Source organism: Rhinatrema bivittatum, chromosome 5 (assembly GCF_901001135.1).
Source record: "Rhinatrema bivittatum chromosome 5, aRhiBiv1.1, whole genome shotgun sequence".
Taxonomy (NCBI): domain Eukaryota; kingdom Metazoa; phylum Chordata; class Amphibia; order Gymnophiona; family Rhinatrematidae; genus Rhinatrema; species Rhinatrema bivittatum.
The window spans coordinates 237,785,535-237,811,232 of record NC_042619.1 but is presented as its reverse complement, the minus strand read 5'-3'; the positions used below and the strand labels follow the sequence as shown (position 1 = coordinate 237,811,232).

General features: G+C 46.0%; 2 long non-coding RNA genes across 2 annotated transcripts; one reads left to right on the top strand and one right to left on the bottom strand.

The window, feature by feature from the left end:
* Positions 1-3,210: 3,210 nt before the first annotated feature.
* Positions 3,211-3,511, bottom strand: LOC115092562. The gene is made up of 2 exons (XR_003857020.1): positions 3,387-3,511; positions 3,211-3,300 (listed from the first exon to the last, which is right to left on the bottom strand). It is a non-coding gene; the product is annotated as an uncharacterized LOC115092562 (long non-coding RNA).
* LOC115092563 lies at positions 3,511-24,662 on the top strand. Its single transcript, XR_003857021.1, has 3 exons — positions 3,511-3,593; positions 19,223-19,371; positions 24,276-24,662. It is a non-coding gene; the product is annotated as an uncharacterized LOC115092563 (long non-coding RNA).
* Positions 24,663-25,698: the final 1,036 nt, after the last annotated feature.

The window sequence follows — 25,698 nt, the reverse complement described above, 5'->3', positions numbered from 1 at the left end:
TGAGTAACTTAGCCACCACTTCCGACATACTTGGCAGGCAATTTCCAGTTCAGTTTTTGTCTGCACATTTCTATTTATGCTTTACGGTGTCTTTGTTCTGTATTTGTCTCCAACACTTATCTAACACCTGTGGGTATATTTTGTGTAATCTATGAGATGTGAATATCATTTGAATAAGATCCATTTTCCAAAATTGTTGTTGCAATGCTGTCAAATGATTTAAAAATGTGTTTTTCTGGGTGGCTAGAGCTGACCAAGGCTTTCTTTATAGGGCCCTTGGGAATTTTTCTTGTAAAGTCTTACAGCTAAGTTATCAGATACAGTTAATGGCAGGCCAAGGCATGCATAGTCTAGGGATGTGCTCTACTTCTTGGTTATTTAGACAAAATTTGGAGTTTGCATGGGAGATTTTGGCTCCGTTCTGCTGGTGGTTGTTAGGATTCGTGGGTTTCATGGATTCTTGGCCCAAGGTGAGGGTTGATACCATCGGGAGGCGAGGTCAGCTGCAGCAGGAGATGGTAGTAGTGGTAGAGGAATAGAGCGACCTGCGTCGCAGCAACGTGATTGCAGGAGCCTGTAGAGAGAGTACTGTGAGGGGTCCCGAGGAGCGGGGTAAAAGACACAGTTTGGAGGGGAACCCACAGTATTCAGGCAGAACTGGCGATACAGGTACCAGAGCAGGAACCTCCAACAGGGAGTCGCTAAGCAGGCCCCGAGGAGCGGGGAGCGCGAGACAGGAACTTCTGGAGGAATGCAGCAGAGACTGTCCTGAGGGGCGGGGCTGTGTAGCGAGAGAGGCTCTGGTGTGATGACGTAGGCTGTCCCGCAAAGCAAGGAAGCCCGAGTCGAATCTCTGAAGTAGTGAAGTCAGCAACCCTGAGGAGCGGGGCTGCGCATTAAGGAATCTCTGATAGAAAAATGGAGGCACTGCCCCGAGGAGCGGGGAGGTGCAGAATAGGGATGTGAATCGTTTATCTGACAATTGAAAATATCGTCCGATATTTTCAATCTTGTCAGATATCAGGGGGTCCCTGATAGCGATAGGAAACCCCATGATTAATTTTGTGGGTTCTCTTATCGTTATGGGGGGGGGGGGCAGGAAGAAAGGGCACTTACAAAAACACAGCCCAACCCTTTAAAATTAGTTCTTTAGTATCTCCCCACCCTCCGGACCCCTCCAACCCCCCCCCCCAAATTTTTAAGTACCTGGTGGTCCAGTGGGGGCCATGCAGTGCTCCTACCATGTGACAGGGGCCGGCCAGTGGCACGGATATCCTGTCACATGCAAAGGGCCATTGGTGCCATTTTGTTTACTGGCAGCCGACGGCCCGAGAGCGGGAGAACGCTCCCGGGACCCCCACTGGACTACCAGGTACTTAAAATTTTTTTTTGGGGGGGGGGGTTGGAGGGGTCCAGAGGGTGGGGGATACTAAAGAACTAATTTTAGTGTTTTGGGGTTATCGGCTTGGCGCAGACAATAAAAAAAACAAAACGATTGGACCGCGGAAAAAATTTCCCGATAGTCCATGAATCTGAAACCGGAACCAATTCTGGTTCTGATTCAGATCTCTAGTGCAGAGTACAGTTGCAGGTGTAGAACGTAGGCACTGCCCCGAGGAGCAGGAAGCGCAGGTACAGTCACTGGTGTAGAACGTAGGCACTGCCCCGAGGAGCGAGGAAGCGCCAAGTCGAGTCTCCAAAGCAGTAAGGCAGTTCGAGGGACAGCCCAGAGGAGCAGGGAGGCCGGCAGGCAGGACCTCTGGAAGGCGCAGGGCTAGCCCGAGGAGCTGGGGAAGCCTGGAAACAGGGTCTCCAACTGGAGCACAAGCAGACCCTTGAACGGGTACCCAAACCAGTGTCGCAGGGAGGTCCGAACAGGAACCACGATCCGAGGAGACAGGAGCAGCACCAGTAGCGAAGGAACTTGTTGCCAAGTCAGTTTGCAAGGGGAGAAGGCGGTGCTTAAGAATCCCAACTTAGTGATGTCATCAGTCGGGGACGCCACTGAGGTTCCCGCCATTGGGTCTTCAAAGAGAGGCCCGGTGCGCGTGTGCGCCTAGGAAGGCCCAGAGTCTGTGTGGGTGGCGGCGGCGTCCCAGCCGCCACGAGGAGCCCAGAGTTATGTGGTGGTAGCGGCTAGCCCCAGCCGCAAGTAGGCCCGGAGAGGAGAGCAGGGCAGCACAAGACGTGAGTTGAATCGATCACAGCCGTCTGCGACCGACGGTCATAACAGTGGTGTGTGATGCAAGGATATGCGAGTGATAGAAAATGAAAAAATATGTCTCTGTTATGTAGATGCAGCCCTTTATAACTAGAGAATGTGTATTTCTATATTTCTAAAGACCAACACAGGAATTGAGGGGGAGCAGGAATAGGGGGGAGTGCTGAGGTCAGGGTGAGATAACTCCTGCCCTTTGCCACAAATCCATGTCAATCTGAATGGGGAGGGCGGGCTGTTTACCTTTCTCCCCTCTCCTCCCAGTCTGAGTTCCTTACCCTTTGCCCTCGAGGAGCAGGGTTCATTTGGGGGTGGAGGGCTGCCATAACCACTTTTCCCGCAGGGTGCTATTTGCCTTAGACTGGCCCTGTATATAACAGACAATATAAAAACCTAAGAAATAAAAAATTAGGAACAAAAAGGTAGGAAGAAGACCAAAGGAGAAAAAGGATCCTAAAAGTGGATGAGAATTTAATTTTGAAGAATCTTGTACAAGGTCTGGTTTTCAGGGTAATTAAGTTAAGCATTTCCGCCTGTTTTTAGACCCTATGTCTGAATAATGTTCATGAAGGGTATCCTGAAAATCCAGTACCGTCTCTAGCCACTGCATGAAGAACCCCTGAACCAGCCTGTGCTGCTGCTGCTGCTGAGACACAAAGGAAAGAAGGATTTTCCTACGCAGGTGCTTTTTCTAGCTTAAAACACTGACATCTCAGGTTTGATGAGTGCCTGGAGGCTGCAGGAGTCAGCGACATCACTTCCGATCTGCGAAACAAACTTAAAAGCAGCAGATTAAAATGCAATGGAAAATTCCGCACACACTGTTCTCAGCTGCGTGGCAAACATTCCAGCCCCCAGCTCGCTCATTGCCTCGTGATATTCAGTCATATAGGAAACCAGGATCTGCCACTAAGCAGAACAGGCAGCTGCCTAAGGGTGCCAGGGTGAAAAGGGGGTGCCAGTCTCCTCGTCTGTCTTAGTGGCATTTTTTATTTTTTTATCACAAGCACTACTCAGCCTGAGTGATCATGGTGTCCTTTCGGACCACCTCGCCTTCCCAGCCCCACGGCATTTGGAGAGCACTGTAAAAAAAAAAAATATAGATATACATAAATAAAAACAGAGCCACTAGTAGCCCACCGCCCGCGGGGGAGAGTTTGACGAGTACCGTGGTGCAGGGCTGAATGTCGCGTGCTGTCCAGACACAGGAGCAGGTGCCCTTTCATGGCGGCGCATCGCCGGTGTCTTCGGACAGGGCCACGCCCCCTTCCCCCATCTCCTGCTGCTGCATCCTCAGAGAGGCCCTCGCCTGCTTCCGCCCATAGGGAAGCCCGAGAAAGAAGTAAATCCACCTCGGACTCGGAGTGGGGAGCAGGTAGAGTATGGCTCCTAAATGGGGGGGGGGGGGGGTGTGAGGTTTCAAATGTTATCTCTCTCCTCTGTAGGGGCCTTGTGTCTAACTAGATCCATGCAGGGGGCTGTGAGCTCGCCTCCCCGTTCTTCTGGCCCTAGAGTTTTGTCCTGTGGCGCTGTTCTGGAGGGGGCAGTGGAGGAATAAGGAACGTGTGAAGGGTTTACATAGAGCAATCAGCTGCGAGCCAGGAAGCTCCGGAGACTCGGGAGTTTAGTTCTTTCTCTCCCCCATTGTCTCATCCTTTTGGAAAATTTTCGAGTCGGGTATGAGAAGTAGGAAACAGACTTCCCACCTCAGATCTGGCTGTAGACGTGTTTCAGAAGTATCACCATGGGGAAGCATGTGGGGAGTCCGTTTACATGAAAGAGCAGTATAGTGTGTCAAGGCAAATTGTTACCTTAAAAGGATTAGGTACTGCTTGGTGACTGATGATTTTAGTTGGGACTTGTTCCCCTTTTTCACCCCAGCAGTCTTTGCCGTTCCTCCATCCACAGTCTGAGGGATAATATATGGGGGGGGCTGCCCTCCTTCGATGTGCAATCTCCATGCAGCTCGCTACAAGAGGGGTGGCCATCTCCCGTCCCTCACAGGGCCTCAGCACCAGTGTTCCCTGTAAGCTGTGCACGTGGGTCGTAGGAGAAGCGCAGACAGGAAAGCTCAGCACGCATAAGAAAGAATGGTGTTTCCAAGAGCACTGTGCACAAATTTGTATGCTTTTTTTGCACACGCAGCCCCCCGCCCCCCCGTCCAAAAAAAGGGGAGGGAACATTGTTGAGCAGGCCACCTCCACGGTGTTGCCGAGCCCAGCTTGGTCAGAAGGGCATGGTCCAAACCCAAATCCCTTGCACCTATCATCAAGCACTATGGCCTGTGATTTTAGTTTAGTGAAAGGGTTTTCTTTTAGGGCAGTTAGTAGCAGGTAGAATAAATAAAATCATTAAGGAAACCCCTTTTCTAGTTTCTAATTTTCCGTGCTTTCCCAAAGTGAATTAAACATTTGAAATGTTTATTGTTCTGTCCCACCACGAGTATGGGTCTTTAAATTGGGGCTTGCGCTGATCTCACAGATATTGGTAGATTCCTTTAGTAGTACACTCCTACTACTACTTAACATTTCTAACACACTGCATAGGGAGAGGAATGGGCAGCAGAAAAAGGGAGGTGATATTGCCCCTGCATAGGTCGCTGGTGAGGCCTCACTTGGAATACTGTGCAGAATTCTGAAGACTGCACCTTCAAAAGGATATAAACAGGATGGAGTCAGTCCAGAGGGTGGCTACTAAAATGGCCAGTGGCCTTAGTTAATCTAAAGCATAGGGGGGACAGACTTAAAGATCTAAACATGTATATCCTACAAGAAAGGCAAGATAGGGGAGATATGATAGAAACTTTCAAATAGCTCAAAGGTTTCCATGCACAGGAGGTGGGCCTTTTTCTAGAGGAGGCTCTAGATGAGGGTGACAAAGGGGGAGTAGGAATTTTTTTTTTTTTTTTACAGAGAGGTTGGTGGATGAATGGAACAGACTCCCTGTGGAGGTGGTGGAGACCAAAACAGTATCTGAACTCAGTTAAGCATGGGATAAATACAGGGGATCTCTAAGGAAGTAATGCTAAATTAATTGGACAGATGGGTAGACTGGATGGGCTATACGGTCTTTTTCTGCCATCATGTTTCTGTAGCACTACACTTATGTACAGTACAGCATTCCCAAGATGAGAATCATGGAGAGTGGAATATGCCATAACAATGGCTATCGAAAAGGGGGCTCTCTCTCTTGCTTTCTTTACTATCTTCAGAGGGTTTGTTCAAATATGCAGTTGATACCTCCTAGATTAGAATGTCCTGCATTGAAAGCTGTCTACAGGGGATACTCATTATCTGTACTTATAAAGACTGAAGATTCATAATTTATTTATTTATTTAAGAACTTTTACTATACCGACATTCGTGGAACACACATCACACCGGTTTTACGACCCTTTCAGTTCTCATCTTCCTTCTATACCCACCCTCTTATGGTACACAATCCAGGTGACAGATATACAGGCCGATGCAATACTGTGCGCTCAAGCTAGCGCACTGGTTAACCTGCAGTTGGACACGCGTCCATAACGCCTTGTGCAATAAGGGGATTGGCGCACCGGAGCAGGCGTTAACTTTAGGGGCTCCTCAAGACTTACCGGGGAAGCAAAAAATACTGCTTTTCTGTAGTTCCTCTGACTTAATATCATAGTGATATTACGTTGGAGGAACCGAAAAAAGGAGCAAGTAAAAAGACTTGCCAGCGGTCACGTTAGGAAAATGGACGCTCGTAAAATCGAGCATCCGTTTTCCTAACCCGCGCACAGATATTTCTCCTGGGCACCTGATGCCGGGGAGGCACTAAGGGTGTACCGTTTTCTTAAGCCGCTGCATTAAAAAGCAGGCGCTAATTTGCCTACTGCATCGCCTGCCTAGGAGAGGTGGATGGGCACGCGTTTTGATTGAGCGCCCGCTTTTCACTGGCCAGTATTGCGTTGGCCTATTAGTAGATTAAAGAGGCTGCAGTTTTTATTTAACAGAAAAGTGTTCTAAATAAAAGCAGGACTATCACTGGGGAACACCGCAGCCTAAGTAAAGGTTGCAGTTAGCTCTCACCTCCCCCTATTTCCCCCCTCCCCCGATTGGCTGCATGGCTCCTGTGCAGGGCCAGTGCAAGGGTATTAGGCACCCTAGGCAAACCTTCTGCTTTGCGCCTGCCCCCCCCCCCTGTTGTACCGCCCCCCTACCGGCTCGGGTCACTCGGCTGCTGCCCCTGGCTCCCTAGGCCCCCTTGCCTAGTGCTTTTGCCGGCCCTGCTCCTGTGGCCCCACCCCACATCGACACAGGCTGTGCTGCTATTGACCAGCTGGGAGAGCAGAAAGGTACATCTGAAAGTAGAGAGAGGGTGCAGAAGGATGCTGGGCATTGCACAGCTCACCCCTCTCATCTCCCATCATCCAGTGTTTCCCACCCCCCCCAGCCCCAGCTTGATGCTCTGTATCAACGACCCTGCCGAAACCAGTAAATCTCTTGCTAATTCTTTTCACCATTATGGAACCAGTAAGATTCTGTACAATCTGCCTCAATGTAACCCACTGTGGGACAGACAGTGGGTTACACCCATCTCTCTGCAGCTATCAGGACCCTTACGTGAAGCAACGCTGCTCACTAACAGGCGCAGCTAAACCCTGCCACAGCCAACAGCCCCCACCACAGTCCTTCCTATCCTAACTGAAGCACTGAGTCACACCCGGAGACTGAAGATAAGCATCATTGATCAAAGGGGAGGGCAACTTTCCAACAGCCCACAATGGCTAAATTCTCCAGGAACATTTTACCCACAGACTTCAGCCAGAATGTTGAAGGTGGATTTATGTGCAGAACCAGCACTGACACAGTTACACTCCCCCTCCCCCCCCCCTGGAATACCTCTTTGTAGTGCCTATAAAAGTACACTCAAGTTTACTCATGTGTGTGCTTGCACATGCACAGCCGCTGGATAGGTTTTGAAAGGCTGTTGCAGAACACAAAACACTTACAAGTCTTTTTGAAAGTTACCCCCCACTACGAGTGTGTAGGTTTGGTGAGAGGGAATGCCCACCAGTTGTTGAGTAAGGGCAGAAGCACTGTCCTGGCCTCTCTGCCTCCCATCAGGCCCCCCAACCTGAAAACCTTATCAGGCCTTGCGGTGGTCCTCAGCTGGAGCAGGAGTCAGAGCTTAGGTTACACAATGAAAGCAAAGAGGAGGAAGGGGGGGGGGGGGCGGGAAGAGGACAGAGAATAGCTCCTTGTGGGCAGCTGATGTGCCTCTCTTGGGTACAGTAACTCAGATAGTCTTCCGTGAATTTCTCAAATTTTATTAACAATCAGAGATTGTATGGTATGTAAAATAGTAAAAACACACTCCCTCTCTCTGATTGTAAAGGTTATTCAGTCTTTAAAATCAGTTCTTATTTTATCATCAGTTCACCGTCAGAACTTTGATTTTCACATTTTAATATGGTGCCCACTCCAGGTACCATTAAACCCTCCCTAAAGAGCTTTCCAACTAATTAGGTACCAGTGACAACAAAAGGCTCTATATGCAACAGCATTTAACCGGATAATGCAAGTTATTCGGCTAAATTCAGACTTTTGAATATTCCCACTATTTATCTGGCAGACGTTTAGATGGATAACTCATTACCTGGCTACAATTTAGCCTGATAACTCCATCCTGGAATGCCCCTGCGTTGTTAGCTACGTATATTATTCAGCTAATTGCAATATTCAGAGTTAGCCGGATAACTTATCCGACCAACTCTGTCATGCCATAGAGTAGCCCTAAACTTATCTGGCTAACTTAAAATAGTCTGGTATATTCAATCGTATATACAATGGTGCAGCTGTGCCACTGAATATCCCGCCAAAGTTAACCAGATAAGTATATTTGGCTAACTTTGCAAGCCAGCCATTGGCTAACTATTACTTTCAAAGTGATTTGCTTAAAGTTAGAAGCAGGACTTAAACTCAGGCCTCTTAGTTAGGCAAATTAACCTGGCTCTCAGAACAAATGTATGCAGATATAGCTGACATGTTGATTGTGGATATCCTGAAAGCCAGGTCTGTTTGTGACCTTCGAGGATTAAGGTTACACGCTTCTGCTGTAGAGGCAGCGCAGTCTTTGCGCTGCCATTAACTGCAAGCACCTCTTACTCTCCAGCAGCCGTGCAGAGGCTTTTAGTGTTGACATCCGGATACCACCCTGACATGTGGAAGGTCAAGGTTTAGCCTGCATGGGGCACGTTGCTTTCATGAGTCATTAAGTTGCTCTTTATCAAATGGAAGAATGGGATGATGTAGCTCCACACCTACTGTGAGTCATGGGAGAGGGGGAAATGGGACAACAGTCACTGCTTACACTGTTACCTAATGCCACCAGGGACGTGGCCAGAGCTGAGTTTTTGGGTGGGCCCAAGGTTAACAAGGATGAGCAGTAAGCATAGAGATCTGAACCCTACCAGCTGTACTTTTATAAATAAAGCCTTAGCATGCAGGGGCGGCTCAAGGCAATCTGCTGCTTGAGGAGAAAGATGAAATGGTGATGTCGTCCCCCCCCCCCCCCCCCCCCCCATGAAGGTGAAATCACAGAGGGCCAGGGCAGGGGGAAGGCAATGGGGAGTTCAGTGACTTGCCCAAGGTCACAAGGAATGGCAGTAGGATTTGACCCCTGGCTTCCCTTTGGCCGCCCCCACCTCCTGGCTCCTCCATTCCCTACTGCCTGCCTCCCACCCTTCTCCAGGCTCTGCCCCCAGGGGTGTGAGAGGTTGGTGAATGGAGGGAGCCTGTGTGTGTGACACACTCTCTCCTAGTGCTGACACAAGGGTATTAGATCCCCTAGACCAACCTTACAGCCTTTCATTCCCTTTTCCCTCCCCTCATAATTAAAACTTATACATTCTTTTCTATTTTAAAAATGTATTAACTTCCCCAACCTAAAAAGGCAGATTGCATATGGAAATAGACATTCAAAGTACAAAGTAAAAATATCATTTCCAACATATATTATATAGGCATACCTGCAAAAAAATACAAAAAAACCCACCCCATTAGTAATTTATTTATTTATTTAACGTGTTTTGTATACCGTCATTCGGTTGCGCCATCAGAACGGTTTACAGAAAACAAACAACAGGTTGTATAAATATCGTCACATTATCCTTTTGTGTAATTGTCGTCGTAGTATACATATGTAGTCTGAGTTCAATACATATAACAGTTCTTACTTGTACGGCTCGTTATATGAAGCTAAGTTTAAAAGACTTAATAAACTACCTTTCTCATAGTAATCAAGGCACTTTACTGGATCCCACATGGTATTAGGCCTATGGTAAAGTGCACTGGGTGTGGACTTGGCCCACAGAAAGCCAGGAATAAACTGAACTACAGTTTCAATGTAGTAAGTCTTCCATATCATGACTATGAAAAAGCTATACTGCAAATATTACATCAGGCCCTAAACACCAATACACCTATTAGGAAAACAGATTAAAGCCAGGTTGTTGTAAATCCCTACACAGAAACTACATGCTAGCAGAATACTTAAAGCCTCAGTCACCAAGCAGAACACAGACAAACTCTCATCAAATACAGAATAAAGAGATCATAAATTATAAATTGAAACAAGCAGACAAAAACTGAACTGGAAATCACAAGAAGCCAAACTCTCAGGCCAATACAGTACAGTGCGCTCCGACGGAGCGCACTGTTAGCCTGCTATTGGACGCACGTTTTCCCTTACCCCTTATTCAGTAAGGGGCGGAAAATGTGCGTCCAACCCGCCGAACCTAATAGCGCCCTCAACATGCAAATGCATGTTGATGGCCCTATTAGGTATTCGGATGCGATTCAGAAAGTAAAATGTGCAGCCAAGCCGCACATTTTACTTTCAGAAATTAGCGCCTACCCAATGGTAGGCACTAATTTCTTCCGGCACCTGGAAAGTGCACAGAAAAGCAGTAAAAACTGCTTTTCTGTGCACCCTCCGACTTAATATCATGGCAATATTAAGTCGGAGGTCCCGAAGAGTAAAAAAAGTTTTAAAAAAAATAAATTGGAAGTTAGCTGGAGGCTGTCGGGTCGAAAACCGGACGCTCAATTTTGCCGGCGTCCGGTTTCCGAGCCCGTGGCTGTCAGCGGGCTCGAGAACCAACACCGGCAAAATTGAGCATCGGCTGTCAAACCCGCTGACAGCCGCCGCTCCTCTCAAAAAGGAGGCGCTAGGCTAAACGGCCAAAATTAGCCGTTGGGCCTAATTTAAATACTGTGCACCAGCGAGTGGCCGGTGCGCGCGCCGGGAGAGTGGGCGTTCGCCTGCTCTCCCGCGGACTTTACTGATTCGGCCTGTCTGTGAGCAATGCAAACACAATCAAGAAATATAAAAAGATTAAACATACCAATAAAAAAAAAAGAACATTAAATCTGCTGATAAATTTAGCCAATTAAAGACAGGTATAAAAATGTTTAAAATATTACCAAATACTAATAAAATATTTCAAATCAGCAGATACATCACACTGAATAATTAAAACTAACAAGGATAAAAAATAAATAAAATCCTAGTCCTCCTGAGATTGTCGTAGATTGGAGGAGGACACACATGGCAAATCTTTCACACATGCACATTTTGGACCTTTTCTCTGGCTGCAAGTAAGGCCTCTTCTGCCGCCGGCTGAAGGGAAAACGCCAGCGGCACCACATTGACACTTTGGCTACTGGAAACCCTGCCAGCACGTCACAATTCTGTGCCACTGTGGGACCTCTCTTTTGCCCAGCTCCACGCCGCCAGCACTGCAGATTTTCCTGCTGGCAGTTTGCCTGAATGAAGGGTAAGGAACCTGTGGCTGGAAGATTTCAGGGGGGCAATTTTGCCACCTCAAAATCTTGCTGCCTGCAGCATCTGCCTCATTATAGAATCTCATTATAGAGTCTACATTCAAAAATTGGAAGAAGGATCCAACAGAAGAAAATAGGATAAAGCATAAACATTGGCAAGTTAAATGTAAGACATTGATAAGACAGGCTAAGAGAGAATTTGAAAAGAAGTTGGCTGTAGAGGCAAAAACTCACAGTAAAAACTTTTTAAAATATATCCGAAGCAGAAAGCCTGTGAGGGAGTCAGTTGGACCGTTAGATGATCGAGGGGGTTAAAGGGGCACTTAGAGAAGATAAGGCCATCGCGGAAAGATTAAATGATTTCTTTGCTTCGGTGTTTACTGAAGAGGATGTTGGGGAGGTACCCGTAATGGAGAAGGTTTTCAAGGGTAATGATTCAGATGGACTGAATCAAATCATGGTGAATCTAGAAGATGTGGTAGGGCTGATTGACAAACTGAAGAGTAGAAAATCACCTGGACCGGATGGTAAACACCCCAGAGTTCTGAAGGAACTAAAAAATGAAATTTCAGACCTATTAGTAAAAATTTGTAACTTATCATTAAAATCATCCATTGTACCTGAAGACTGGAGGATAGCAAATGTAACCCCAATATTTAAAAAGGGCTCCAGGGGCGATCCGGGAAACTACAGACCGGTTAGCCTGACTTCAGTGCCAGGAAAAATAGTGGAAAGTGTTCTAAACATCAAACTCACAGAACATATAGAAAGACATGGTTTAATGGAACAAAGTCAGCATGGCTTTACCCAGGGCAAGTCTTGCCTCACAAATCTGCTTCACTTTTTTGAAGGAGTTAATAAACATGTGGATAAAGGTGAACCGGTAGATATAGTATACTTGGATTTTCAGAAGGCGTTTGACAAAGTTCCTCATGAGAGGCTTCTAGGAAAAGTAAAAAGTCATGGGATAGGTGGCGATGTCCTTTCATGGATTGCAAACTGGCTAAAAGACAGGAAACAGAGAGTAGGATTAAATGGGCAATTTTCTCAGTGGAAGGGAGTGGACAGTGGAGTGCCTCAGGGATCTGTATTGGGACCCTTATTTTTCAATATATTTATAAATGATCTGGAAAGAAATACGACGAGTGAGGTAATCAAATTTGTGGATGATACAAAATTATTCAGAGTAGTTAAATCACAAGCAGATTGTGATAAATTGCAGGAAGACCTTGTGAGACTGGAAAATTGGGCATCCAAATGGCAGATGAAATTTAATGTGGATAAGTGCAAGGTGATGCATATAGGGAAAAATAACCCATGCTATAATTACACAATGTTGGGTTCCATATTAGATGCTACAACCCAAGAAAGAGATCTAGGTGTCATAGTAGATAACACATTGAAATCGTCGGTGCAGTGTGCTGCGGCAGTCAAAAAAGCAAACAGAATGTTGGGAATTATTAGAAAAGGAATGGTGAATAAAACGGAAAATGTCATAATGCCTCTGTATCGCTCCATGGTGAGACCGCACCTTGAATACTGTGTACAATTCTGGTCGCCGCATCTCAAAAAAGATATAATTGCAATGGAGAAGGTACAGAGAAGGGCAACCAAAATGATAAGGGGAATGGAACAACTCCCCTATGAGGAAAGACTAAAGAGGTTAGGACTTTTCAGCTTGAAGAAGAGACGACTGAGGGGGGATATGATAGAGGTGGTAAAATCATGAGAGGTCTAGAACGGGTAGATGTGAATCGGTTATTTACTCTTTCGGATAGTAGAAAGACTAGGGGGCACTCCATGAAGTTAGCATGGGGCACATTTAAAACTAATCAGAGAAAGTTCTTTTTTACTCAACACACAATTAAACTCTGGAATTTGTTGTCAGAGAATGTGGTTAGTGCAGTTAGTATAGCTGTGTTTAAAAAAGGATTGGATAAGTTCTTGGAGGAGAAGTCCATTACCTGCTATTAAGTTCACTTAGAGAATAGCCACTGCCATTAGCAGTGGTTACATGGAATAGACTTAGTTTTTGGGTACTTGCCAGGTTCTTATGGCCTGGATTGGCCACTGTTGGAAACAGGATGCTGGGCTTGATGGACCCTTGGTCTGACCCAGTATGGCATTTTCTTATGTTCTTAAGCAAAATAGAGACAATATGATGTTTTCTGTATTAATTTTCAATTCCTTGTCAGATAATTCCTAATATTAAATTTGCTTTTTTTGACCACCACAGAACACTGAGCTGAGGATTTCACTGTATTCTCCACAAGAACTCCAAGGTCCTTTTCCTGGGTGGTGACTCCCAATACAGAACCAGCATTGTGTACCTGTACTTGCGATTATGTTCCCTATTCGCATCACTTTGCTTTCTTCCCATCCTCTGAGCCCCTCCAGTCCTAGAGGTGACAGACTCTGTATCCCTGTGCCCATCCCTTGAACCCGTCAGTCGCGGAGGTGAGAGGCTGTGCATCCCTGTACCCATAATCTGAGCCCATTCCCATCTATGGCCATTCCCCAAGTCTTCCAGTCCTAGAGATGACAGGCTCTGCTATCCCAATGTCCATCCTCCGAACCATCTAGCCCTAAAAAGGAAAGGTTTTGTATCCCTGCACCAGTCCTTCATATCCGCTTAGCTGTGATAAAAAGTTCTTTAACTCACACCTATGAACACAGCACAAAAATAACCCTCTTTCTTCCTCCTTTAAAGGAAGCATTCCCTTTTCCCTGCCAACCTGCTTGAATTGTTTGCAGGAAATATCCACCCTGCCATAGAGCACCGAAAGCTTTTATCTGCCATCATCCAGGTCTGGTGTGGTTACCCAAAAGAAAAGAGAGCTTGTGCATTTCTGTTCGCTTGTGGATTCCCTATTAAACGAAGAGATTGTGGCGATCCTGACACATAATAGCTAAGGCTGTACCAGAGATAATGAGAGAAACTAATTGTCCTCTTTGTTGCCAGTGCTTCAGGGTGATAAAATATTTGAGTGAGATTTGGAAGGAGACTTCAGTGTAACTGATATGATAACCCTTCAACAAGTGCCATAAACAAAGCAGTGGAATTTTCCTTTGCTGTGGATCTGTTATTCATGAGCAAATAAATGTGAGAGCCACTGTTGAAAACAAATGCAGGGATGAGCCATAGTTTCAAAGTTACATGGAAACAGAACAATATTTGTTATATTGTTCTGTATCTTTTCCCCATCCAAAGTTACACACACAAAAAAAACTAAGGATATGCCATTTATTTAAGAAATCTTATCCCGTCTTCTGTCATTAAGGACCAGATCAGCAGCTATAAACAAAATGCAGCAACAAACATGTGCTAAAGCCTGTTGGTGTGTGTTATCTGCAAAATGTATAAGTATGCGTGTTATATAATGTAGTGCATGCTATTCACAGAATACTGCATACCCTGAAGCTAAACAAACAGCATATGTTGGAAAATGAAATGATATATTGATTCAGTTTTATGAGATTTCTAACATCAAGTGACATTTGTTTCCATATGCACCCCTAAACAAAAAGCTGTCTTGAGTCAGCTGTCTTGTATGTTTCATTTGGGGGGGGGGGGGGGGGGGTGTTCAGCCTGCAAGCTGCACAGGTTCGGGAATGACTCCAGATCTCATGCTGGTCAGATTGGTGCAGGTGAGTGACCCAACCCCCAGCACAGAGAAAGGAGCAAGCCACCTTGCTCTATAGCACACCCTAGTGGCCAGCCATGGGCGGTATTACAAGCTAGAAAGGCTTTCTGCCTCACCCTCTGTTGTTCAGGGCCTCCAGATGGAAGGGGGCACTGGGAAACAATGCCAGTCCCCCTAACCTTGGATCTCCCGCTTATGCAAATCTGTGAAATTTGCAGCTTCTCCGCTGGGCTTCCACCAAGCTTCAGCCTTTCTGTGGGAAGGGCATTCACATGGATGGTGGTGAAGCAGATAGCGTTGGGTGTGATGTGGCAGGTGGAATTGTGGGAAAAATTAGTTGTTACCTGGGAATAAAATATATCTGTTCACATATAAAAAGGACATAATTTATATCTAAGCTACATAATGGTTATTCATAAACAGGGTAATTTTCAAAGGAAAATGTAAGTGCACTTAACATGGATAAAACCTATTGGCGGTTCAATAGCATATAGTGTAGCTTTTTTCTCTCATTATGAATGAGAGTACCACCTTTCGGGGTACATTTCCAAAGGAAAATGTAAACATAACATACTATCATAGCAATTTTCAAAAGCCCAGGTAAAAGGTGATATTCTCATTCATAATGAAAGAAAGGATATTTTTAACTCAAAAAGCCATGAGTTAAATCATGGAAAATCCTCCCCTCGAGATAAACAAATCCCTTGTGCAATGACATTTTGTTTAAAATACTGCTATACTACATGGTGAATAAAGTTGGCCTTTGCTACTGTACCTTTAGAGGAGATAGTTATTCTAAAAAGCTTTCATTTTAACTGCTAAATAATGTAACCAAATTAGCAGATAAAATTACCATTTCAACCAGGACACTCTGTTCATCAGAGTGTCATGTACAAAGTATATTTCGCAGAGATACAAAATAATGGAAAATCCTTTCCTACATTAGTTCCTAGTGTTGGGTAGGGCTAGCTTAAACAGAATTTTTTTTTTTAATGGAACGCTTTTTCCTGCTCCCTGATTGCCCATGTAATTCTAAAATAGAACTAAGTCAGAAGAACAAAATAATCTCACAATTCACTGGCATTCCAGTTGCTTCTAACTTTGCAAATATGCAAATGCATGCCAATTTCCTCCTAAAGAATGTGCTTGCATTACCAGCCCGTAGAGTGAGCAGGTGAAAGGATACACGATCTGGGCAGGCATCTTCCTTGTATTTGCAGCCTCTCCCAATGCTTTGACAGTGATCCGTGAAATAAAAAGATAGCTAAGTATAGTCAGAGCCCCCCAGTTTCCTGTGGCAGATTTGTTTTAGATTCTGTGGCATTTTTTCAATATTCTGCTACAATTTTGTGGTGAATTTGCATAATTTTGCATATATTTGCAATTTAAATATATATTTGTTTGCCTTTATAAAAATAAAGTTTTCTGCCATTTCTGTGTCCAGTTAATTAATTTCGTTCTTTATTAGGGATCTTTGGCGATTAGAGCTGGAGAGGAAGGAGGGGGGGAAGAGGTCTGGGATGGAAGAGAGATGAGATCTCGGAAAGGAAGAAAGGAATCAGGGCAGGAGGGGTAGAAGGATAAGGTTATGGAGGAGAACAGAGGATGGGGGAATCATGGAGGATAAGAAAAGGAAATGAGAAGAGGTAAGGTAAGGGGAAGGAATCAGGAACGGGAGGGAGGAAGGAGTATTGTGGATCAGGTTGATGAAAAGGAGAACTGGAGATTGGGTAGAGGAGAAGAAGGAAGAAAGATTGGGATAGGGCGGAGAAGGAAGGAAGGCAAAGCGCCCCAATCATATCCCTCTTCTTCTTTTCCTTATCCCTCTCCAAATTTCCTTTGATCCCCTCACACCCCAATAGCCCCTCCAATCCTCTCACTCTCATCCTAAACCCCTTCCAGTGTGCTCACTCCATTTACCCCCATAGTGATCTCCCTCATTCTCTTTTCACACCAACTCCAATTTTCTCCCCTACTTTTACAATGGCACTCTCTCCCATCCCCCCCAATCTCTATCTCTTTCTTCTCACTTGCTCTTCTCCCTCCCAGCCCCAAGATCCCCTCACTCACTATCCCTCATTTTCTTTCTCCTGGAATTCTCTCCATCCCCTCATCCCCCCCTTCCACCCATCCCTATTCCCTCATTCTCCTTCATTTACTTCCCCATCCCCTTACTCTCCCTCATTCACTACCCTTCCCCACTGTCCCATTCCCTCACTCTTCCTTTTTTATTTCCCTTCCCCAACCCTTCACTGTTTGCCATTCACTTCCCCCAATCCATGGCATCAGGCACCTAGAAAAAGTGACTGTGAACAGGTTAGGAAAATGGACGCTCAGTTACTGTGCATCCATTTTCCTAACCCTTGGCTATGCATAGATTAGGGAAACGGACACTTGTAAAATTGAGCATCCATTTTCTTAACCTGACTGCTGGCAAAACATATTTTTTTTCACGTTATTCAGTTCCTTCAACTTAATATCACCACAATATTAAGTCAGAGGAACTACAGAAAAGCAGTATTTTCTACTTTTCTGTTAACTTTTGGGGCTTCTGAAGACAATGCCAGCTCCGAGGCTGGCGTTAATTTTTGAAAGTAAAAATCTGCGCGTTAGGCGCACATTTATTTTTTGCATAAAGGGGTAATAGCTAATAGCCTCATCAACATGGCATTTACATGTGATGAGCGCTATTAGGTACGTGCTGGTTTGACACACATTTTGGACGCACTAATCCCCTATTGCATAAGGGGTTATGGATGCACATCCAACTATGGGTTAACCTGTGTGCTAGAATGAGTGCACGGTATTGCATCGGCCTGAAAATGTTTGGCAGTGGAAGGGGGTCTTTTTTTTTTTTTTGCTGAAATGACCCCAGAATTGGAATCTAGCTTTTTTTCATGTTGGGTTATAATGTGAACTGTCGTAGTTTTTCTCTGCTCCCATTCTCATGATTATTGCTATTTTATTGTTGTTATGGTGATCTCTGCCTTTCTGGAAAGAGGATTCTAGAAATAATACATTGATATTTGTTTTATGATACAATTGATTGGATCCGATTTTTGTGTTCTTTGCTTTTTACCTACTCTTGTTTATTTAATTAATTGCAATACACTTAAAATAAATAGATTAATAAGGAATTTTTAGTGTTGGTAAGTGCTTGAATAAATAGAATTAAAATATTCTAAAATCTTTCACTCATGATGCATGAAGGCTGTTGTAGACTACTTAGGAACCCATTGTAAGATGCATGCTAAGGCATTTTTTATCAATAAGAGTACAAATAGTAGGGTTCAGACCTGTATGCTTACTGCCCACCCTTGTTAACCTTGGGCCCACCCAAAAGCCCAGTTCTGACTAGGCTACTGCGATGCAGAAAGGTGCGGACAGCCGAATGCATAGCTTTAACTGCTCTGGAATGCACATTATCTGTGTGCCAGTCTTACTGCTGATGCAGCAATGAGTTCTCCGCACAGAAAATGTGCGTTCCTAAAGGTGAATACTGCTTAGCGCCCTTGCATGAAAATCCCATGCAAATTAGGTCATTAAGTTCTACTCCTCTATGCAGAGAGCTGCACTGGCCTAACCTGGATTTTTGTAGAGCTGGAAACTTAACTCCTGGGTCAGAGATGGAGTTAAGTTTACAGCACTGCTGTGCAGGTACAAAAGATAAGTCTTTCCTTCTCCTCCACCACTTAGTCGGATAAGTATGGACTTATGCACTAAGTGGCAGCGGTTAGCCAATCCAGGTAGCCGGATAAGTACGATTCATCCAGCTCTCTCTATTTTCTTTTTAATTCTCAGCAAGGTCGCTTTCTTCCCCAATACCCCCCCCAAGTTAAAATGCATGTTTGGCACAGGCCAACTATGCACTTTTTAATTCCCGATGCAATGGCACTTCATTAGCTTGCTGCATCGGGTTTTAAAAAAACCTTTTAACCTGTGCGTTATAAACGTGCGTCAGCATCCAGTTCCTTAACATAGAGATGACTGCATCGGCCTGTAAGTGAGTACTTAAAGCTGTGAAAGTCTGAGAAATGCTGATTGTTTAGTCATATTCTTCCCTCAGTACACATTGGCTCCTCTCCAGGATTATGTAGAGCATGCATGCAGAACAAACATGTTTTCGTTTTTGAGATGCAGTGGAAAGTTCCACTCTAGGCAAGCAGAGCATCTGAGAGTGGATCTACTTCCCTGCAGCACACTGTGTCCTGTATCATCATCACAGCTTCACAAGACGAGACTCTCTGCAGACTGCCAGACGGGGGATATAGTGCACGACTTCTAGTCAGAGAAACACAAATTCAAAGCTGCCCAATGTTCCATTTGCTAAAGGGTGACATTAAGCCAATCCTGCCCTTTCTGACACCTATCCCCTCTTTTTTAAATTCATTTTGGCGCCTGCAGTGCAACTTTTGTATGCAAACAGGATTACAAGTAGTACAGTGCCTTGGATGTCAGGGAAAAAACCCAGACAAACTAGGAATAACCCCAATGTTTCTCTCTGTTAATCTGCTCTTAGCATTTTGTATAAAATCACCGTTGATTTTCAGGTATACAGGTGTAGACATGGCTGAATAAATTAGCTTGCGCTTGCTGCTGCGAGATGTGAGAGCAACATAACGATGACCCAGGGATAGCAGTGAGGCCTGCAAAGTGGTACTGTAGCGTTTAATCTGAATCATGGCAGCAATAAAAGCAGGTAAGCGAGCTCTACGGAAGCTGAAAGAAGGAGGAATGGTGAGAGAAGGGAAGAAAGAGGGTATGAGTGGGGAGGAGGAGACGAGCAGAGATACCCAAATAAATGCTAACCAAACCATCAGAAACTTAACACTTCAATCCTCAGGCAATCTGAGATAAGTAGCCTCACATTCTGGGCTGCCAGAAAGCAGGACTTCAAGATCCAGAATGCTTAGGGTGGCTTATCAGTCCTGATCTAGAGACCCTAGCAATGCCTGCTTTATATCCAATAAGCTTGCCTTCATTCATATCCTCTTTTGTCTCGATTCCTTCATTTTCTTGCCTTGACTGAGATTTAGCTTTTCCCCGGAGGACTCTGCTTCTGCTGTTGCTCTCTGTCATGGGGGGGTTATCATTTCTACCATACACCACACTCAGGAGGCCATGATGGTGGTGTCGGGCTGCTGCTCTCCTCCTCCTGCAGGTTTCAGCTCCTTCTTCCACCTCAAGCCCACTCCTTATTTTTCACTTGAGATTCGCTCCCTCCATCTTTTGATCATACCTTCACTCCAGGTAGCTGTGATCTGTAATTCTCCTCTTTCCTTGCTGACTTTGATTCCTGGCTTTCCTTCTTTCTGGAACCATCTTCCAGTTACTTTATTTTTGAGGACTTTAACCTCCAAGTGGATGACCTCCCATGACTCATATGCTTAAGAGTTCCTCACCTTAACCTTCTCATTTGACCTCAAACTATGCTCTGCTGTTCCCTCCCACCAGCATGGCCACCTGAGCCAGTCCTTTCCTGCAAATGCACTCTCAAGCTTCTCCACTGCTGTTCTCCTCTCTGACCATCATCTAATAACTTTCACACTTAACCACCCTCTCTCTCCCTCTGTTTTGTCCAATCACTACCAACATATTTAGGGACCCCTGCATGCTTTCCAGTACTGTCTCATCTCTCCTCTACAATCTCATCAGTCTGTTGATGAGGCAGTTTCTTCTTATAAACACTATACTCTCCTGTGCTTTGGACACTCTTGCTTCACCCCTCCCCTGTCCCATAAAACATGCCAAACCCCAACTTTGGCTCACCTTCTGAGTTTGCTTCCAACGTCCTTGCACCTGCTCTGCAGAGCCTCTCTGGTCGAAGTCCCCTTCCCATGCTAACTTAACTCATTTCAAATTCATGCCCGCCTCCTTACAGTCTGCTATTACACTTGTCAAATGAGACTATTATGTCCACCTGTCAGAACATCCTTTCTCCCAAACCTCACCATCATTTTATACAGTCACCCCTCTCCTCAAATTGTCTCTGCCCAGTCTATGGCTGACTTCTTCCATGAAAAGACTGATAAGGTTAATTGTGAATTCTCCACCAGACTGCCTTCTCTTCCCCCACTTCATTCACTTCCCCTTCCTTAGGCTCTGTCATATATTTTCTTACTTTTCAGAAATCACAGTGGAGGAAATGGCCCATCTTCTCTGCTCCTCTAAACTCACTACTCCTTGTTCTCCTGATCCCATTCCCTTGCAGTTACTCAATTCTATCTCCCCTGCAATCCTCACTTCCTCAGATCAATCACTTGCCACTGTGACTGGCTACTCTTCCTTCAAACATGGTGTGATAGTGTTGCTCTTTCAAGAGCCTTCACTGGACATTTGCCCTCCTCCTTTTCACATCTCTGCTATCTTGATTTTATTTTAAATCAAGCCATTCTGGATCTACTTCAATCTGGTTTATGTCCTCTACATGAACCAGAGACTATTCTTACTTGTCTTCATGGTCAAGACCAAGGGTCTTTACTTGATTGTTATTGTCCTTGACATGTCTGCTGCTTTTAACATTGTTAATTACCATCTGCTCATTGAATTGCTGCACTCAACTGGATTTTGGAACTTGCTCTATCCTAATTTTCTTCTTACCTCCCCCATAGTAGTTCTTTCTTCACTGCTATTTTGCTATTGGTTGGTGTGCCTCAAGGCTCTGTCCTGGACCTTCTTCTCTGCATGCCTTCCTTTGATGCGCTGATCTCTTTCCATGGCTTTCAGTACCAATTGTATGCTGACTCTCAGATCTACCTCTTTACACCAGACATTTCATTGAAAATCCAGTCCCAGATTTCAGCCTGCTTGTCTGACATTGCCACCTGGATGTCCTGCCTCCATCTTAAACTTAACATAGCCAAGATGGAACTTCTTGTCTTTCCTCTAAAACCTGCTTCCCCTTTTCCCTATCTCAGTGGATAGCACTCTCATAGTCCCGGTTCACTCGGCCCATAATCTTGGGAATCATCTTTGATGCCTCTCTCTCTCTCTCTCTACACACATTCAAAGCACCAGTAAAGTATGTTATTGTTGTTGGCATAAACACTTGGACTGAGGTGGGGATGGTGAAGCTTGCAGGGAGGAGCCCTGCAGGTCCCCACCATCAGCTGGTGGAGTTAGCTGTGGCAGAGGTCCAACTGGAGCTTCACCTATACCAGCCCTTGTTCCTGTTAGGTTGAGCCCTCGGGTGCTGGGGCCAGCAGAATTTAGGCTCAGGCCTATGTTGATGAGACTGGAAAATTGGGCATCGAAATGGCAGATGAAATTTAATGTGGATAAGTGCAAGGTGATGCATATAGGGAAAAATAACCCATGCTATAGTTACACAATGTTAGGTTCCATATTAGGTGCTACTACCCAAGAAAGAGATCTAGGTGTCATAGTGGGCAACACATTGAAATCGTCGGTTCAGTGTGCCGCGGCAGTCAAAAAAGCAAACAGAATGTTGGGAATTATTAGAAAGGGAATGGTGAATAAAACGGAAAATGTCATAATGCCTCTGTATCACTCCATGGTGAGACCGCACCTTAAATACTGTGTACAATTCTGGTCGCCACATCTCAAAAAAGATATAATTGCGATGGAGAAGGTACAGAGAAGGGCAACCAAAATGATAAGGGGAATGGAAAGACTAAAGAGGTTAGGTCTTTTCAGCTTGGAGAAGAGACGGCTGAGGGGGGATATGATAGAGGTGTTTAAAATCATGCGAGGTGTAGAAGAGGTAGATGTGAATCGGTTATTTACTTTTTCAGATAATTGAAAGACTAGGGGGCACTCCATGAAGTTAGCATGTGGCACATTTAAAACTAATCAGAAAAAGTTCTTTTTCACTCAACGCACAATTAAACTCTGGAATTTGTTGCCAGAGGATGTGGTTATTGCAGTTAGTATAGCTGTGTTTAAAAAAGGATTGGATAGGTTCTTGGAGGAGAAGTCCATTACCTGCTATTAATTAAAATGACTTAGAAAATAGCCACTGCTATTACTAGCAACAGTAACATGGAATAGACTTAGGTTTTGGGTACTTGCCAGGTTCTTATGGCCTGGATTGGCCACTGTTGGAAACAGGATGCTGGGCTTGATGGATCCTTCGTCTGACCCAGTATGGCATGTTCTTATGTTCTTATGATGAGGTGAAGATCCGTGGAGGTAGTTGGGTCACAGGCCAGAGTCCAAGGCAGGCTAAATACAGACGGAGTCAGAGCCAACAACTTTCCAGGCAGTGATCAGTGGCAGGCAGAGTTCAATCAGCATCGAGAGTCAAGCTGAAATCAAAGCCAGGGATCTGTCCAAAGGAAGACAGGCCCCATGCTAAAATTCTTCTAGGTTGCTGCCGCCACCGCCCCGCTACAGGATTGGAACAGAGCCATTTGATGTCTGCAGCTAGGAAGAAGGCAGGCCCCAGTGGAAGCACAGCAACAGCAGCAACGCTCCAGCCTCTATCAAAATTTGGTGCCAGATGCAGTTGCACACGTTGCAGGACTTCCCAAACACATCCTGGAGACCCCCCAGCCAGTCAGGTTTTCAGGATATCCACAACGAATATGCATATCATTGATACTCAGTATATACAAATTTATCACATGCAAATTCATTGTGGATATCCTGAAAATGTGACTGACTGGGGGATCCCCAGGGTAAGTTCGGGTAGCCCTATGCTAAATTGTGTCCCTTCCTTTCTGAGCATGTAACCAAAATGCTCATCCGCTTTCTCATCACCTCCTGCTTAGACGACTGCAACTTGTTCTTTGCGGGCCTTCTGCTGAAGCACCTTTCTCCATTGCAATCTATTCAGCATTTGGTTACATGGCTTATATTCCTTTATTGTTGCTACGGTGCTATCCATAATTGACATCACACTATTTTGGCATGAAATCAAACCCCCCCTGCCCCGCCCCCCCTCTTCTCGTCATACTTCATCATAAATCGCCAAATCCCCTCGTCAGAAAAGTGGTAACCCCCTCCCTCCTGTCGGAACTTGACATCATAGATGGACGGCCCGTATGGCCATGTAACCTCTCTCAAGTCATTATATTGTCTCCCCATCTGCTTCTGCATACAGTTCAAGCTTCTCTTACTCGTCTACAAATGCATTTACTCTGCTGCTGCTCGTTACCTATCTTCTTTCTCCTTACACCCATCCTCATGATCTCCATTCACTGGGCAAGTTGCTCTTATCTATGCCCTTCGTTTGCCCCACCCACTCCCAGCTCCACACCCGTCTACCTGCTGCACTGTCTGCCTGGAGTAGACTTCCTGAATAGGGGCATCATATTCCTTCTCTGGCCACATTCAAATCCAGTCTAAAAATTCACCATTTTAAGGCTGTTTTTAACGCCTAACCATTTCATTAAAACAAGTACACTTTCCATTGACTTGTCTGTCATGTATGTTTGTCTTGATTAGATTGTAAGTTCTATAGAGCAGGGTCTATCTCACTTGCAGTGCTATAGCTAGCCTATGGCCCATATGGCCATGGCCACCACTGTTGGAAAGCTGCAGGTTGCTGTGTGGGGACTGGCAGTGATGGAGTACTGCTGCTCATCGCTTTCATACAGTGCCTCCCCTACCTTGTGATATTATTTCCTTTTCCCCTCCCAGGGTACTATTGTGATGCTTGTAGCAAGCACAGCACCTGTTGCAAGTGGGAATCGTACGTGGCAAGCAGCCAGACGTAGACCAAACGGCCAGCGAGAAAGAAATGTATCTGCAGTCATGCTGCTGGATAGAGGGTCTCTGCCACCACAGAGAAGGCCATGCTTCCACCGAAGAGGACCCACAACCTCTGCTGCCACTAGAGGGCCCAGTCGCACAGAACTCGTCATCACCACTGAAGAGAGGGCCCTGCCGTCACTTCTGAAAGGGAGAGAACACAACTGTGTTGTGCTGGAAAACCTGTGGTTGCTGTTACGCTTGGGCTCCGGTCAGGAGTCGTGAACACTACCCAGCAGGGTGGCTCCAGGTGGAGAGAGACAGGAAGCTAGGAACAGTGTCAGGTTCCAGGCTGGGTCAGAGCAGGCAGCAAGTATCAGAGTCTGGGTTCAGGCTGGGTTAGGGCAGGCGGCAAGTAGCAGTGTCTAAGTACAGGCTGGGTCAGGGCAGGCAGCAGTAGCAGTGTCTAAGTACAGGCTGGGTCAGGGCAGGCAGCAGTAGCAGTGTCTAAGTACAGGCTGGGTCAGGGCAGGCGGCAGTCAGCAGTGTCTGGGTCCAGGCTGGGTCAGGGCACAGTAAGCAGGGCAAGGCAGGTCAGAAGGCCCGTAGGCCACACACACACACACAGAAGGCCCGTAGGCCACACACCAATAGCGGGGCAAGGCAGGTCAGAAGGCCCATAGGCCACACACACACAGAAGGCCCGTAGGCCACACACCATAAGCGGGGCAAGGCAGGTCAGAAGGCCCGTAGGCCACACACATACACACAGAAGGCCCGTAGGCCACACGCCATAAGCGGGGCAAGGCAGGTCAGAAGGCCCGTAGGCCACACACATACACACAGAAGGCCCGTAGGCCACACGCCATAAGCGGGGCAAGGCAGGTCAGAAGGCCCGCAGGCCACACACACACAGACAGAAGGCCCGTAGGCCACACACCGTAAGCAGAGCAGGCAGGTCAGAAGGCCCGTAGGCCAGGTAAGAAAAGCGAGGAAGAAGGCCCGAAGGCCGCGCAGGGCAAGGCAAGGAAAGGCCCGAAGGCCGCGCAAGGCAAGGAAAGGCCCAAAGGCCGCGCAAGGCAAGGAAAGGCCCAAAGGCCGCGCAGGGCTAGAGCAGGGAGCCCAGGTGAGCTCGATGCCGAAGCACCGAGGGAACTGTCAGGCAGGGTTATAAGGGCCAACCCAGAACATAGAGTGGACAGGGGAGATGGCCTGGGCCTGTCAGGAGAGCCAGCACTAGAGGGACCCCTGGTGGTGAGGCGGTTGCACTGCAGCCAAAACTGTAACAGTTGCTGAGGAACAAGGGAGGTAGAACAAGCAGGCCTGGCACCACTGGGTGTGCAAACAGTGCAATTGCACAGGGCGGCAGACC